Raw genomic sequence first — 17890 nt, forward strand, 5'->3', positions numbered from 1 at the left:
TGCATATGGTTTCTTAGTATTCAGAGAATGGTACAGTTGAAGAAAGACAGAAACATGAGAGAATCACAAATGTTCAGTGACTCATTTATTACTGTTGAATGTAGCATAACGCATTACTTGCACATCTATAGGATGAGATTTACCCATTGATACCACTTGCTATTTAAAAGATCAGAGGCATCAAACACAACATGTTCATCCTCTCATTTAAAGCCTGTTTACTGTACATTAAATTGTCCAATGCTACCCTCTAGAGGCTAGCTGTGTAAGAACATGCATATGATCAAACTTACTAAAGAGGAGATAATGGATTTATGGATCAAGTAAGTTGTCTATATTATGGCACAAAGGATGTGGTGTACTGCCCTTCAACAATATAATTACAATGAAATGAAGGGGTATCCGAGCAAATAATGTTTGATAACTAGAACTTATTACCATTCTATTACCACTTCATTCTGTGTTATGTAAAGCGCTACCTATGTTTTTTTTAATACATCCACTTACTAAAGAGAATGGCATGCACCATTCACCACCCTGTCCATCAAACATCGGTCTTAGCAGCACTGTTAAATTCATTACAATCTTGCAGACTCTTGAAATGATCAGGAACTCAGTTCCATAGATGGACTCAACAGTTACCATTCGTGACCCCTCATGAACATCTACCTTTACATTGCAAATATGTTACCAGGTTGCAGTGTATTCAGAGTCAGTCCATGCAGACATTTGTTTCACATTAAGAAAAAAACCCACAAGTGATCAAAACCAAACATAGTGCAGTATGCTTTGGAATATGGCAGAGGATGGATAAGGCCAATATGTAAAAAAAAATATCCCAACTTTGAATAACTATTATTTTCAAATACAGTTCCGGCCAAATATATTGGCACCCTCAGAGTTCTTCTTTTTAACCATTCCATGCTTCTTGATGTGTGTTTGGGGTCGTTGTCCTGCTGGAAGAACCACAACCTGCGAAGGAGACAGTTTTGTACACTGGGCTTAACAATACCAAAAGCAGCAAAGCAACCCCATTGAACTCTTCAATTGGTCATCGGTAAACATAGCACATGATTTGTGTTACCAAAGTGTCCTAATTTTGTTTCATCAGTCCAGCGGCTTGTTTGGGTGGGTTTTTGCAAAATTCAATCAGGGTTTCTTGTGTCTATTTCAGCGATGGGGTCTTGCTATGTTTACCGAAGACAAAGAAAAGAACAATCTCCCTCTGATACAGGGGGCCAAACAGGCATTTATTTATATGTGCAGTTGCTAGTGATAACTTTAATTAGCGAAATACATCAATGAAAAGTACACAATAAAAGCAAGAAACAAAGGTTTACCACTTAAAACAATTGTCTGTTTTCTGTTCTTTTACAGCCGGTCAACCCTGAAAAGGCATAAAAACCATTATAACAATTTACATAAATGAAATGTGTTTAAATTAATATTGCGAATAAACAGTTTAAATTTTAGCCTGGACAATTTGTCATTACAAAGGCAGGACATCAGCTCTGTCAGAATATACTGTACCTGACATCCTTCCTCCAAAGGGCCTTTCTTGTCACACCCTGATCTGTTTAACCTGTCCTTGTGCTTGTCTCCACCCCCCCTCCAGGTGTCCCCCATCTTCCCCATTATCCCCTGTGTATTTATACCTTGTTTTCGGTCTGTCTGTGCCAGTTTGTCTTGTTTGCCAAGTCAACCAGCGTTTTTCTCCAAGCTCCTGTTTTCCCCGTCCTCCTGGTTCTGACCCTTGCCTGTCCTGACTCTGAGCCCGCCTGCCTGACCATTCTGCCTGCCCTCGACATCGAGCCTGCCTGCTGCCCTGTACCGTTTTGGACTCTGACCTGGTTATGAACTCTTGCCTGTCCCCGACCTGTCTTTTGCCTTCCTGTCAGACTATAATAAATATCAGGGCTAAAACCATCTGCCTCCCGTGTCTGCATCTGGGTTTCGCCTTGTGTCGTTATTTCATTGTAGTAGGCTTTCTTTCTTTTTTTTTTTACAAGGCGTCAGGCATGGATCATCAAGACATTTTGTAATGGAACTTATGAGTTAAGCTTGTGTAAAGTAAGCTCAAAATAGGTTCAGCTCTGCTACACAGCAAAACATTCAGCACCACATATTTATCTAGTTTTCATTTCAACATTTTATAACTTGACTTTACTCAAGTTGGTATCTTTCGCCAGGTTTGTTCAATAGAAGTCCTGAATCCTCTTCCAAAGCTCGACCTCTGCTGCTGCGGGGGCCTTGGGCTTACATCCCCACACAACAGGCTTTCCGGTAACACAATGGATACTGGACAGGCAGAAGGGCATGTAGGGTGTCTCCAAGTAGTGTCTTGCCCCAGGGTAAAATACTGACTTGTTATCCTTCCCATGACGCTTGAGTTGTTTGTTCCATTGCCTTATCTGCAAAATAACAACTGTCCCAGTTTTGGTCATCCTCTGCAGCAACAAAGAGAAACCTTCCATTGGCTCTCTCAATTGGGATGAGTGTAGCGTGATTCTCCTCTGCCATGGGGTCATTCATACCATATTTCACATTTAAGGCCCCGGACTTGGTAGCAAAGACTATTTTGGTAACAAACATAAGGGGAAGTATGACTGTGCCTTTGTAGTGAAGAAGAATCACGGCATTGTCATTGCTACTATTGACAGACCCATTCCATAGCAGCATACCGTAAGCAGCAATGGAAAGTGCAAGATCGCCACTTTTGGACAGTGATAGCAAACCTAATCCAGAGCTGCAAACCTAAGAAGAAAAAACGACAAGTAAAGCACCAACTTTAAGACATTCTGGTAGTAGAATGATTTGAAGTAATTACATGAGAAACTAAGCAATTACAAACTAGTTTCCACTTTATTTTGTAACAAAGTAATACCAAAAAGGTAATATGGAAATCAAATCAGAGGATTATTTACTGCTTACCTATGGCTGATTTTTCAAGAACTTGAATTGCCTCCTCCGAATACTCCAGATGGGTGTCGGTCATGTTTTTAGGAAGATTATAGCCATATAATAACACTAAAGACCACAAACACTTGGTGAAAAGATAATCTTTAGTTTCAGACCACTTCCGTATGTGCTAAAGTCATCTTTGAACTGTGCTGGTCACTCAACTGTGCAATTGTCCACAACCGTAAGTCAGCAGGTGCATCTGAGAGATAAAGTGACAGATGACAAAGGCATTGTATTCAGGTCCCCAGCTACCTACGAGGCCGACTGCTGTGGAAAGATTTTTCTAGCAGAGCTTCAGCTCTAGGTGGCAGCTACATTGGAGCAGAACCTATGGGGCTTTTGTGATCTCTGAAACCAAACACCTTGCACACTAAATGTTTGTTAAGATGGCTGTATGGCCTTGCCTTATCCACTTCAGTATACCTTCCAAGGATAGTCCAGGGATACTGGCTGAAGTAATCAATGAAAGACTGGAGGGGGATATACTGTCAAGGAGAGGAAGATCCTATATTGTCAAATAGAGGAGGATTTTTGGAGTTCTATTTGTACCTCCTGGTTGGAGTTACAAGTTGGACTTTACCATCAACATGTGATATGTGCTGATTGATTTTCAATGTTTTAGGAGAGTATATTTCCTTCACAGGAATAGCTCCACACCCAGCTGCTTTAGACTTATACACATACGGAAGAGGTCTGAAACTAAAGCTTCTCTTCTTGCCAACATAGTGTTTTGTTTGTGGTCTTTACAGTGTCATTATATGGCTATAATGATCTTCAAAAAAGGGGGGGGGGGATATAAGACAGATTCAACCACAAAGATGAGGGAGGTTTTTCAATACCTCGCAAAGATGGGTGGAATGTTGAAGTTATTAATCACATTTTGGATGGTGTATCAATACACCCAGGCACTACAAAAATACAGGAGTCCTTCCTAACTCAGTTGCCGGCGAGGAAGGAAATCGCTCAGGAATTTCACCCTAAGGCCAATGGTGACTTTAAAACAGTTACGGAGTTGAATGTCTGTGATATGAGAAAACTGAGGATGGATCAATAACATTGTAGTTGCTCCACAATACTAACCTAATTGACAGAGTGAAAAGAAGGAAATCCAATATAACACATTAATGAGTATCACTCTCCATATTTTCAAACATAGTGGTGGCTGCATCATGTTATGGGTTTGCTTGTAATTGTTAATGACTAGGGAGTTTTTCAGGATAAAAAGAAAACGGAATGGCGCTAAGCACAGGAAAAATCCTAGATGAAAACCTGGTTCAGTCTGCTTTCCTAGCAGACACTGGGATATGAATTTCCCTTTCAGCAGGCCAATAACCTAAAACACAAGGCCAAATCTACACTAGAGTTACTTACCAAGACAGTGAATGTTCCTGAGTCGCGGAGTTACAGGTGACTTTATTCTACTTGAAAGATCTATGGCAAGACTTAAATGGCTGTCTACCAATGATCAACAACCAACTTGACAGAGCTTGAAGAATTAAAAAAATGATTATGTGCCAAAATTGTACAACCCAGGTATGCAAAACTCTTAAGAGAATTACCCAGAAAGACTCACAGATGTAATCACTGCCAAAATTGCATCTACAAAGTATTGACTCAGGCGTGTGAATACATATGTAAATGAGATATTTCTGTATTTAATTTTCAATACATTTGCAAAATGTTCTAAAAACATGTCTTCGGGAAAACCAGAACTAATGCATCATCTTTTGCTCTTCAATCGGAGTCAGATTGACAGCACTCGGACCCTATGAGAATGGAGGGGCACCAAGGATGTCCAATCATATTTCAGGTGCATCCGAACAGGGCCAGACTAATGCATTTGGGACACCGGGGAACCTATCTCCAGGGAAACCCAACCCAAAAAAATCATTTTGGGGGAAAAGTTCCTGCAGTTCAACACATTTTGCCTTGGGGTAGAGAGAAAAATATTCTGTTTTATAGCGCATCTCAGTTTTAAAGCCAATTTCTGCAATTCTACAGATCGATATTAACCCTTTAAACCCCAATATAATTCTAGAATGCTGCTGTAGGTTACTGAGAATTTAAGACAAAGCCAATTCTCACATTTCAAACAGACAGCGCAAAAACAAAGAACAAATGACAATAACATGTTAGCTTAGTTTTAAAGACCACTACCTCTTCTTTAATATGACACCACATTCATGTCAATAGGAGAAACACTCATTTGTCTCCCAAAAAACATTTAACACTCAAACTAGAGAATTTAAATTGTATATTGAAGCAGTTATCCAAAATGTGACCAGAGGACAATATTCAGAAAGTATTTCAAAACTCACACAAAGTAGGCTTTTTGATTGACAACAATTCTTACTTCTAACAATGCTAACTAATTCTAACTCTTCAGAGATATTCAAAATGTAGATAATCTCTCTCAATGAGATTTAGTACAAACCAGGCCTGAAACAAAATGTAGAAATAGTAGCCTACTTTGACAACAATTCAGTGAATGCAGACAAATAGAGAGAAGATACAAAACACATTTTTAGTATCCCTATAAGATTCATATTTCACACTGTCACTTTAGTGGTTGCATTTAGCCTACAACATGTTGTGGAACTTCTGGAAGCACTGCCCCCTCCTGCAAAGTGTCACAGAACACATAGAGCACCCAAAGGAGGTTTCTACACATCTCCCACTCATTGCCCTGTGTCCACTCCAGATGCACACCACACACCTTCTCTTGCGCCCTTCAAACTTCACCAGGGAGTGGACCTATGTTCAAATGATGGAGTAACAACACTGTAGCCAAGTGAATGTACAAGCTGCATTTTGAATGTCTTCAGGGACCAGTGCATGCGATTTCTGGGAAAGGGCTTCGCACTGGTCTACTGACGCTGCCCTCAGAGTACCATAAATAGGTAGCAATATGCCATGCAACCGCTTTGAGCAGTTACTATGTAGGTACATGCACTTTTCGGAACCAAATGCAACAAATGCGACATACAAATTGCACAAAGTAAGCTGTGTGGTACAATTGTGAATGGTGAGAATTGGAGTAGCACTCCATGAAAACATAGGCTCCCCTCTCTGGTGTGCTCTCCTTCTCTCCATGTTCCTCTTCCTCTCTATGTTCCTCTCACTCCACTCGCTTCTCCCTCCTCTTCCTCTCACTCCACTCACTTCTCCCTCCTCTTCCTCGCTCCCTCCACACCTCTATCCCTCCTATCATCTAAGTCCTTTTCCCCCCTGCCTTCTGCTTCGGAGCCATGACTCTCCACATCACTTCCCTCGCTTCCACTGACCTAGAGGAACATAAGGAGAGAGTGAGAGGAACAATTAGGATACAATTGTGGTCATAATCTCGCTCTCTCTCTCCCTTCCTCTCTTTATTTTTCTCAGCCATACATGCTAATAATCATCATCTATAGGTACTGGAGGAAGGGAAGGACCATTCTCCTCAAATGTAAATAGTGAAACATTAAAAAAAGGTTATCCTCTATAGATAAAACTATACTAAATATATTCACGTCACCAAATAATAGATTAAAAAACACCATTTTGCAATGAAGGTCTACAGTAGCCTCAGCAGCACTCTGTAGGGTAGCACCATGGTGTAGCTGGTTGACAGCTTAGCTTCTGTCCTCCTCTGGGTACACTGACCTCAATACAAAACCTCGGAGGCTCATGGCACTCACCCTCTTACATAAACTTACAGTGGTTCCTCCTTTAAAAGTTGCATCATATTGTACCACACCCTGTGTGCCCCTGCAGCCTTCTGTGGCACGTCATTTAACTTCTTCGAGATAGGGGGCGCTCTTAATTTTTGGATAAAAAATGTTCCCGTTTTAAACAAGATATTTTGTCACGAAAAGATGCTCGACTATGCGTGTAATTGACAGCTTTGGAAAGAAAAAACTCTTGACGTTTCCAAAACTGCAAAGATATTATCTGTGAGTGCCCCAGAACTAATGCTACAGGCGAAACCAAGATGAAGTTTCATACAGGAAATGCCCCAGATTCTGAAGGCGCTGTGTTCCAATGTCTCCTTATATGGCTGTGAATGCACCAGGAATGAGCCTGCCCTTTGTGTCGTTTCTCCAAGGTGTCTTCAGCATTGTGACGTATTTGTAGGCATATCATTGGATGATTGACCATAAGAGACTACATTTACCAGGGGTCCGCCCGGTGTCCTGTGTCGAAATTATTGCGTAATCTTTAGGTCCATGCGCCGTTCCATTTCTTCAGAAGAGAAAGTCAACTGCCACGATGGATTTATCGTCGATAGATATGTGAAAAACACCTTGAGGATTGATTCTAAACATCGGTTTGCCATGTTTCTGTCGATATTATGGAGTTAATTTGGAAAAAAGTTTGCGTTTTAATGACTTAATTTTCGTTTTTCTTCTTACCCAAACGTGATGGAGAAAACGGAGCGATTTGTCAACACAAATAATATTTTTGTAAAAACTGAACATTTGCTATCTAACTGAGAGTCTCCTCATTGAAAACATCTGAAGTTCTTCAAAGGTAAATGATTTTATTTGAATGTTTTTCTGTTTTTTTGTGAAAATGTTGCTTGCTGAATGTTAGGCATTATCCTATGCTAGGCTATCAATACTGTTACACAAATGCTTGTTTTGCTATGGTTGAGAGGCATATTTTTGAAAATCTGAGATGACAGTGTTGTTAACAAAAGGCTAAGCTTGAGAGCAAATAGATTTATTTCATTTCATTTGCGATTTTCATGAATAGTTAACGTTGCGTTATGCTAATGAGCTTGCGGATAGATTTACACAATCCTGGATACAGGTTTTTTTCGTAGCTAAACGTGACGCAAAAAACGGAGCGATTTGTCCTAAACAAATAATATTTTTGTAAAAACTGAACATTTGCTATCTAACTGAGAGTCTCCTCAGTGAAAACATCTGAAGTTCTTCAAAGGTAAATTATTTTATTTGAATGTTTTTCTGGTTTTTGTGAAAATGTTGCCTGCTGAATGCTAACGCTAAATGCTATGCTAAATGCTACGCTAGCTAGAAATACTGTTACACAAATGCTTGTTTTGCTATGGTTGAGAAGCATATTTTGAAAATCTGAGATGACAGTGTTGTTAACAAAAATCTGAGCTTGAGAGCTAGCATATTGATTTCATTTCATTTGCGATTTTCATGAATAGTTAACGTTGCGTTATGGTAATGAGCTTGAGGCTGTATTCACGATCCCAGATCCGGGATGGCTCGTCGCAACAGGTTAATTCTCAGACACTTCTTCTGTTACTGCACGTTATTGCTAGTTTGACCACCAGAGGGCATCTTTGAGAAGCATTTGATAGTATTCCGTATTGGCATTACCAGAGAATTTAAAACCTGTTGTAATAATAGTATATTGGATTGATTTTTATGAAATTTAGCTGATTTAATATTTGATTAATATTATGGTGTTTCCATTCAGAGAAAATTTGTCAGTTTGTAAATTCAGACAGTTTTGCTCCAGTTTCATAATATGACCATATTTCCCAGCTGCTTACCATCGTTTTGAAAAAAAACCGGCCTTATTTTAGTGCATTTTTCACCCTGCCAGCTCCTATTAGTTCTATTGAGCACCGTGGCACCAACTCGACTTCCGAACGTTCTATTCCCAGCTTATTGTTCAACGTTCTTCGCTATTGTTGGCAATGAGACCTGCTCACGTTGTTTTATAGTTAACATGTAAACAACAAAATGTAAACAACAAAAATAATATTGTAACTCTGCGGTCCTCCCATTGTTTCCTATGGAGGAAATAGCTAGCTAGTTAGCAGGGTGCGCACTAATAGCGTCTGAGACCTTGAAGTAGTTGTCCCCCTTGCACTGCAAAGGCTGCGGCTTTTGTGGAGCATTGGGTAAGGATGCTTCGGGGGTGGCTGTTGTCTATGTGTGCAGAGGGTCCCTGGTTCGAGCTCACGAAGGGGCGAGGAGAGGGATGGAAGCAAAACTGTTACACGGGCACCATTTTAATCAGGAGAATCTCCTCTTTGTAATTATGTAAGTCTGGGCAGCAAGCTCGTTTCTCAATGATTGCTAGACCAGAAGTAGTCAGAAGTTTTTATTTTTTCCCATAAATTTTCATTACGCAGACAGTTGACACCATCGAGGTGCAGATGTTTACTTTCTACACAAGTTGTTTTTTTCCCAGTTTCGTCCGACGAACAGATTGTAGTGGTAAATAAAAAGGAGTACATTTTTTTATGGAATTCTAAGCATCACTCCAGTCAAAACAGGCTCTGCAAACATTCGATTCCATTAATTTGCTATGGGCTCGCGCCAGTGGTCCAGTTTAGCCAACATTCTTAAGCCGTTTTTCAGCCTTGGGTGAATTTTGACTCAAGCTATTGTCCAGCCTGTAGCTAGCCAGTGTGAATTTACGAAAGCACCCGAAAGTTGAGAAAGCACAACAACTATACCATTTAGCTAAGCTAAGAAGGACGAGAATAATCAAGTCAATAAATGTTGGGTAGTTAGATAGTTATACATCAAACTTGATGTATAACTAAGAACATTTAGGTAGGATTGAAGGATTGAAGTCAGGGCTTTGTGATAACATACCGGCACATACTGCTGTAATGATATGCTGTGTGGTTCGTAAGGACAGTGTAGCTAACAAAATTGTCAGCCAACATAACGTGTAAGGTAACTTATTTGAAAAGTCATTACATTGAGTAACTAACCCTTGGTCATTTGGGCATTATCTGGTCTGTGATAAAGGGGGGAGTTCGGTCATATCTCAGTTATTGTTTTCATATTTATAAAAAATAAGCCGTTTTATTTACTTTCAGAGAGCAAGCTGACCAAGAGGTCGAAAATGTAGATATTGTCAGATGTTTACTGTCCGAGGAACAGGCCGTGAAAGCTTTTCTGGCAAAAGTGTCCATAACCAGAGGTAATTAAACTGTCCTGTGTTATTTTTCTCCATCTCTGCCTGTATTGTACATGGAGCCTGTCTTACATGCATTAATTTAAAAATCCTTAAGATAATTTTCAGATTTACATCACATAAACACAGCCATTTTCACTGGACTATCTGTTGCTGCCAAGTCATGATTTCCCTTGGGGTTAATCTTGAAATAACTAAGTGGTGAGATACATAGCCCTCTATATTTAAATATTTCAGGTACACTCCGTTAGGTGCCTGCGTCAAATACAGTATCTTCTATTGTTTGTCCTCATGTGTCTGTTTTTCAGCTTAAAGTACTCTGTAGCCACTTAGTGTGGACACCAGGTGAGGCCACACACACATAAGAGCAGTCTCTCTTCTTCACTTTATCCCTCTCCCCCTTCTCCCGAAATCCTCGAGGTTACATCAGCTCTTTCGGTGAACCCCTTGCGCACCTGAACTGGCTGACACAGAGGGCACAGCATGATCATAGGTGAGATGTCACTTGGTCGGGTCAACAGGAAGTATTATTCTCTTCTATACCTCTCTCCCCACCTCGTCTTTCTTCCTCGTTTTATAATGCACACCATATGTGCATTGAAGTACAGATTGAACTTGTATTTATAATATTACAATTATCATAATTATATTGCATTTATGACACCTGAATAATGAACTTTTTTCAATAAAGCATTTCACATTCTCCACTGGTTGAAATTAAGTATCTCATTGAAATACTATCCTGTGTCCTCAGATTAATGCAGATGAAGGGAGTTAGATATGCATAGTTTTTCTGTATATATGAATTACAAATCAATCACGTTTCTAGTCTATTGCATAGTTACAATGTGTAATCATTGAGGTCCCATGAGCAGAAAACACTGTTGAAGCATATAATTGTAATACATTCAGTTGGAAGAATACATACACCTTAGCCAAATACATTTAAACTCAGTTTTTCACAATTCCTGACATTCAATCCTAGTAACAATTCCCTGTCTAAGGTCAGTTAGGATCACCACTTTATTTTAAGAATGTGAAATGTCAGAATAATAGTAGAGGGGATGATTTATTTCAGCTTTAATTTCTTTCATCACATTCCCAGTGGATCAGAAGTTTACATACACTCAATTAGTATTTGGTAGCATTGCCTTTAAAATGTTTAACTTGGGTCAAACGTTTGGGGTAGCCTTCCACAAGCTTCCCACAATAAGTTGGGTACATTTTGACCCATTCCTCCTGACAGAGCTGGTGTAACTGAGTCAGGTTTGTAGGCCTCCTTGCTCGCACACGCTTTTTCAGTGCTGCCAACAAAATGTCTATAGGATTGAAGTCAGGGCTTTGTGATGGCCACTCCAATACCTAGACTTTGTTGTCTTTAAGCCATTTTGCCACAACTTTGGAAGTATGCTTGGGGGTCATTGTCCATTTGGAAGACCCATTTGCAACCAAGCTTAACTTCCTGGCGGATGTCTTGAGGTGTTGCTTCAATATATCCACATAATCTTCCTGCCTCATGATGTCATCTATTTTGTGAAGTGCACCAGTCCCTCCTGCAGCAAAGCACCCCCACAACATGATGCTGCCACCCCGTGCTTGACGGTTGGGATGGTTTTCTTCGGCATGCAAGCCTCCCCCTTTTTCCTCCAAACATAACGGATGCTCGTTATGGCCAAACAGTTCTATTTTTGTTTCATCAGACCAGAGGACATTTCCCCAAAAAGTATGATCTTTGTCCCCATGTGCAGTTGCAAACCGTAGTCCGGCTTTTTTATGGCAGTGTTGGAGCAGTGACTTTCTCCTTGCTGAGCGGCCTTTCAGGTAAGTCGCTCTGGATAAGAGCGTCTGCTAAATGACTTAAATGTAATGTAAATGTTATGTTGATATAGAACTAGTTTTTACTGTGGATATAGATACTGTTGTACCTGTTTCCTTCAGCATCTTCACAAGGTCCTTTTCTGTTGTTCGGTGATTGTTTGCTATTTTTGCACCAAAGTGCGTTCATCTCTAGGAGACAGAAGGCCTTTTCTTCCTGAGGGGTATGACAGCTGAGTGGTCCCATGGTGTTTATACTTGCGTACTATTGTTTGTACAGGTGAACGTGGTACCTTCAGGTGTTTGGAAAATGCTCAAGGATGAACCAGACTTGTGGAGGGCTACAATTTTTTGAGGTCTTGGCTGATTTCTTTTGATTTTCCCATGATATCAAGCAAAGAGGCACTGAGTTTGAAGGTTGGCCTTAAAATAAATCCACAGGTACACCTCCAATTGACTCAAATTGGAGGGCTATCAGCCCATCAGAAGCTTCTAAAGTCATGACATCATTTTCTGGAATTTTCCAAGCTGTTTAAAGGCACAGTCAACTTAATGCATGTAAACTTCTGACCCACTGGAATTGTGATACATTGAATTATAAGTGAAAAATTACTTGGGTCATGCACAAAGTAGATTGCCTAACCAACTTTCCAAAACTATAGTTTGTTAATTAACAAGAACATGTGTGGAGTGGTTGAAAAACAAGTTTTAATGACTCCAACCTAAGTGTATGTAAACTTCCAACTTCAACTGTACATGCAGACACAGCATCATTCAAATAATGGAGTTTGATATGACTGAAAAATAATGTCTCAAGAGAGTCATACCTGAACCGAACCTTTATTTGCCAAGGAAGAGTACACGATCAGTGAATATATTCAATGTACAGGCTACAATGTGGAGATGTCATGCGTGGTAATAACTACAGTACATGTATATAGGACTTGCATCGTTGGCACAATAAAGTTATTATATTCTACTCCATCCATAGGCTTCATTAATGCCATTCAGACTTGAAGTTGATACAACAACTATGATAGCTGAGGTTCATAGATTGGTATGAATATTAGTTCAGAACCTAACTTTAGGTTCCATACACAGATCGGCTACATACTGTAGCTAGCTACACATCCATAGGCATAGTTATTTTTATCCTCCACTACAAAATAAGCAAGTAAAAATTAGCTTGCCATGTTACTTCAGATGCATTGCAAGGCAAGCTTACACAATTGTACATTCAATTTGCAGTAAATGCTTTAGCTAGTTAGAGTCTTTACAGCCACTGTTTCACAAGACGACAGCCTGGTTTGCTGGTTCTCTCAGGAGTCCCTAAAACATTAAACACAAATTACTAATTCATTCTCCTAATACTAGCTAGCTGGCTAATGTTAGTTAGTCAGATAAATTGCTATTTAGCAAGTTTTGTAAATTCCCTTTATGACAAAAAATATGCACAAATTGTCTCTACATTAACATATTTTTGCTTGACTCGTTCCACCGTAATGTTTTGTCAGCCATCTTTGTTTGAGAACACCACAAGGCAAGGGTGGCTCGCGTCAAAATTTGTCATTAGAACCACTCGATGTGATTGGTCATCTAAAATCCTTGGGATCCAAATGCATAATGAGTGCTCTAATTCCCTCTTGTGGTGGTCTGGAGCAATGAAGCCTCGAAGTCTCGCGGTGCAAGCTCGCAACTTTTAAAGGAGGAACCACTGTACACAGTAATTATGACAACTTCCGGAGGATGTCCTTCAACCTATCAGAGCTATTGCAGCATGAACTGACATGTTGTCCACCCAATAAAAGGATCAGAGAATGAATCTAGTCCTCAAAGCATAAGCTACAGCTAGCTAGCACTACAGTGCATCAAATGTGGTGAGTAGTTGACTCAAAGAGAGAGAAAGACAATAGTTGAACAGTTTAACAAATTCATTTATTACAAAATTAGAGAGAAGTGAGAGCGAGAGCGCTAGCTATAATTCGTAGTATATTTGTGTCAAATGCAGCTAGCTGGTTTAGCCTACTCAAAAGCTAGCTGGCTATGGCTATCCAATACCGGAACTCTTCCAAGTCAATGTAGGCTTTTGATTTTATTAATTTATTTCCACCGTGGCCCACCAGTGTAACTGCTAAACTGATTGCTGCTGACAGTGCATGATTGTAAGCAGGTTTACTAACGTGTTAGTTCTAGTAGCTATGTTGACTATGATGTGACAACTATGTAGGCTGTGTGTAGTGGTTAGCAGTAAATACATGACGGTTTGGCATTCGCCTGGTCACACACAGCTGATGTGATGTGCACTGAAGTCCACAGGCAAAGGGAAAAGGTGAAAGGAGGACAGTGCATCGATAAATGCGAGAAGGAATTATATATACAACGAGATGTTTGTATGTGTCTGGTATGAAAATTAACTGTGTGTTTGATCATTGTGCGGATTCTGTTGAAAAACATTTCTTAAATGGAAGTAAACAGAACAGGGATAAACATACCTGAATTTGTCCAGTAGAAACTTGTTTGCAACTGTTAGACTAATGATTACACCCTAGATCAGCTAGATTCAGGCAAGAGTGTGCAAGGCGTTATTGAATGTGTCAATGTAGGTCACCTTGATTACTCAATTCTATCGACCTGTGCACCTACGTTGTAAACTTTCCTTCATAGGCTAGGTTGTAGCAACTTCATGATGGGTACAGGAAAACTTTGAGTATCATGTAGTAGCCTAAACCTATCGATGTTACATTGAGCTGGGTGAATGGAATATGAATGACAGTCATCCAATATGCTGTAATAGAAATCAGGCCATGTTCAAATATCATCCTCCCTCATCTTAAACGGCAGTGACCACCACTGCTCTTAGGTGTTTCCATAATAAATTGTGTGTTGCAGTTACAACATGCCCCCTCCCATCCACATATAATACAGTATCGTCATGTGGTACCACAGGAAGACTGTCTTGCACTGTTGGTATGAACTGCTAAAACCAAACCAACATATTCTGTTGGCTTTCACTACACAGCAGCAGAAGTTGGTTGGGCTTGACGTGCCGGGGAAGCTTGTACACGACCCAAAGCCTGTCTGGCCTCCCATGGTATGAGACTGTAATCCATCACCAGTAAGACAAAAGGCTAGGGGAGAGGACTAACAAAGCAACTCAGAAGCCAGAAATGGTGGACGGTTGGGCATGGAGCTAGCAACCCCATCCTGTAGAAACGTTCTGCTACAGAAACAACAAATGACAATCCTACAACTGGATGCGAAGATCTCCCAGAGTCCCAGACTTGTATGACTAACATCAGTGAAAGCCTACGGAAAACTGGTGATGTGAAGATGGGCGCACTGAAAAAAAAAATAAATAAAAATAAACTTCACGTTCGCTTATGGAATGTTTGAGTCTGGAAAGCTGGCATAGGTTACTAATGAAATGAGGAGATACAAGCTACAGATCCTGGGAGTGAGTGAAGCCAGGTGGGGTCACACCTTGACCTGTTTCACCGGTCTTTGTGCTTGTATCCACCCCCCCAGGTGTCGCCCATTTTCCTCATTACCCAGTGTATTTATAGGTTCTCTGTTTCTGTTGCCAGTTCGTCTTGTCTCGTCAAGCCTACCAGCATTTTCCCCGTACTCCTGTTGTCCCGGTTTTGACCATTCTGCTTGCCCTGACCCTGAGCCTGCCTGCCGTTCTGTACCTTGTGACACTGCCCTGGATTACTGACCACTGCCTTACCTGACCCTGGCTGTCGTTCTGTACCTTTCGGACTCTGCTCTGGATTACTGACCTCCGCCTGCCCTTGACCTGTCATTTGCCTTCCCCCTGTTTTTGTAATACTCTTTTGTTACTTTGAACTGTCTGCATCTGGGTCTTATCCCGAGTTCTGATCAGGTGGACAAGCTCTGGTTCCACCTGAATCAGCACTGGAGAAACAGTACTATACTCTGGACGGGAGGATGGACAACATCTTGAAGGTGTTGCCATCATCCTACAGAAAGGGGTATAGAAAACTCTAATGGAATAGAAACCAATCAGCAGCAGAATGATAAAAGCCAGTTAGTTTGTTAGTTTGGTATGGATAACATACCAAACTAACAATAATCCAATGTTATGCTACCACAAACAATGCCAAAGATGAGAAAGATGAGAACAACCTGTTCTATAACACCCTCCAATCTGAAGTAGAGACAACTGCTCCTTATCACCAGAGACCTGAATGCAAAGGTTGGCATCGACAACACCAACTACGAGAGAACAATGGAGAAACGCGGCTGTGGAAAGATGAATGATAACGGTGAGAGACTGGCAACATTCTGCGTCACAAATAACCTGGTGATTAGTGGCAGCCTGTTTCCCCACAAGAATATCCACAAGCTGCCATGGTACTCTCCTAATGGAAGAGACAGGAACCAGATTGACCACCTGATGATCAACGGCAAGTGGAGAAGCTCGCTGTGGGATGTCAAGATGCAAAGGGGGGCAGATGTTGCCAGTGACCACCATCTTGTGACTGAAAAGTTCAAGACCACCGACAAAAGGAACAACAAGATTTGATGTTGGCAGGCTGAGGGACCAAACAGTCAAGAAACCCTTCATAAGGCAAGTTCGCAAAAAGTCAAGCCCTTTCTAACAACACAGAAGAAGATGAGGAAGCGACTGAGGGAAATAAGACCGGAAGTCGGAGAAAGTGGTTAAAGCTTACAGTAAAAAAAGCAAGAAAATAGGCCACAGAAGGCAACGCAAGGAATGGATCGCCCCAGAATCAGCGGAAATGATCGAGGAAAGATGGGACCTAAAAAAGATAAACAGATGCCAAATCACAAAAGCTAAAACAGAAATTGGAGGAGCAGTACAGTATAATCAACACACAAATCAAAAAAGTAAAAAGAGACATAAGTTGTTACCTGGAGGAGCTGGCAAGTGCATCTGAAAAAGTAGCAGCAAGGAAAAGTATACAAAATCACTAACCTAATCTGTGGCAGAAAATTCAAGTCAAATACTCAAATCAAAGACAAGCAAGGCAATCTCCTGACTACAGACAATGAACAGGAAGCCATATGGATAGAGACCCCCCTGTGGATCCAATTAACACACCTGAAGCCATCTAGACGTAAAACACCGACCCACCAACCAAAGAAGAATTCATTAGTACCATCAAGTCACTAAAATAATGGGACAGCTCCAGGTCCTGATAACCTCAATGCAGAATTGTTAAAAGTCGAACCCGTATTGGCTGAAAACATCATTCTTCCACTCTCCACTGACATCTGGATGAAGGGAAAGATACCTTCAGACTGGACCATACCAGTACATAAGAAGGGCACACTATCAGATTGCAAAAACTGGATGGACATCACACTTTTATCCGTTCCCAGGAACACCTTTTGCAAGATTATCGTACAATAGATGTCTTCAGCTGTAGACAAAGGGCTTAGGAATGAACAAGCTGGTTTTGTGGGAGGAAGGAGCTGTACAGACCAGATATTCACCCTAAAACATAATTGAGCAATATAGTGAGTGGCAAAGTAAACTCTACATCCACTTTATTGACTTCCAGAAGGCTTTTGAAGCGTTCACCGTGAAATCCAGGATGACCTGGCTCTTTTAACACACACACACACACACACACACACAGAAAGACAAAACTGACAGAGTCCAGTCCTTTGGCCAGCAAGTCAGCCTGGTTATCAACTTCAGCAAGACAAAGTTCATGCCCATCAACATAGCAAAATCAAGGAACAGGACCTGGAGTTAACCTACAGTTTTACTTACCTTGTGTAACGTCTGCTCACAACCTCAAACACTTAGATCCCCTGAACGCAGCTCAGTCTCCAGATCCCAATCACCTGAATTTTAATCACCTGTTCACACACCTGTATGTCATTATCACACACTATTTAGTTCAGTTCTTTGCATCCCATCACTGTGAGGTATTATTGGTTTTGTGACACACAACTTTCAGAGCTCTGTTTTCACCCTTGACTTACTCCTCCCGTGTATGATAGTTTTGCCTGCCTCACTAATGCCTTTTGCCTATTCCCTGCCTGTACTTTAACCTATTGGATTTCCTGTTATCTACCTATTGCCTGATCTCCCAGACTATGTTACTAGCCTTTTCCCTGCCTGTACTTTTGCCCTTTTGGACCCCCTGTGTATGACCTTCTGCCTGCCCCTGGATCCAGCTACCTGCCTCCTCCTATGGTCCTTAGCAATAAACACCTGCTGTGC

General features: G+C 40.8%; 1 pseudogene; it reads right to left on the bottom strand.

The window, feature by feature from the left end:
- Nucleotides 1–2150: 2150 nt before the first annotated feature.
- LOC135572644 (acyl-coenzyme A thioesterase 2, mitochondrial-like) lies at nucleotides 2151–15473 on the bottom strand (annotated as a pseudogene).
- Between the last annotated feature and the right edge of the window lie 2417 nt (nucleotides 15474–17890).

This window comes from Oncorhynchus nerka, linkage group LG7 (genome assembly GCF_034236695.1).
Source record: "Oncorhynchus nerka isolate Pitt River linkage group LG7, Oner_Uvic_2.0, whole genome shotgun sequence".
In the NCBI taxonomy this organism is placed as follows: Eukaryota; Metazoa; Chordata; class Actinopteri; order Salmoniformes; family Salmonidae; genus Oncorhynchus; species Oncorhynchus nerka.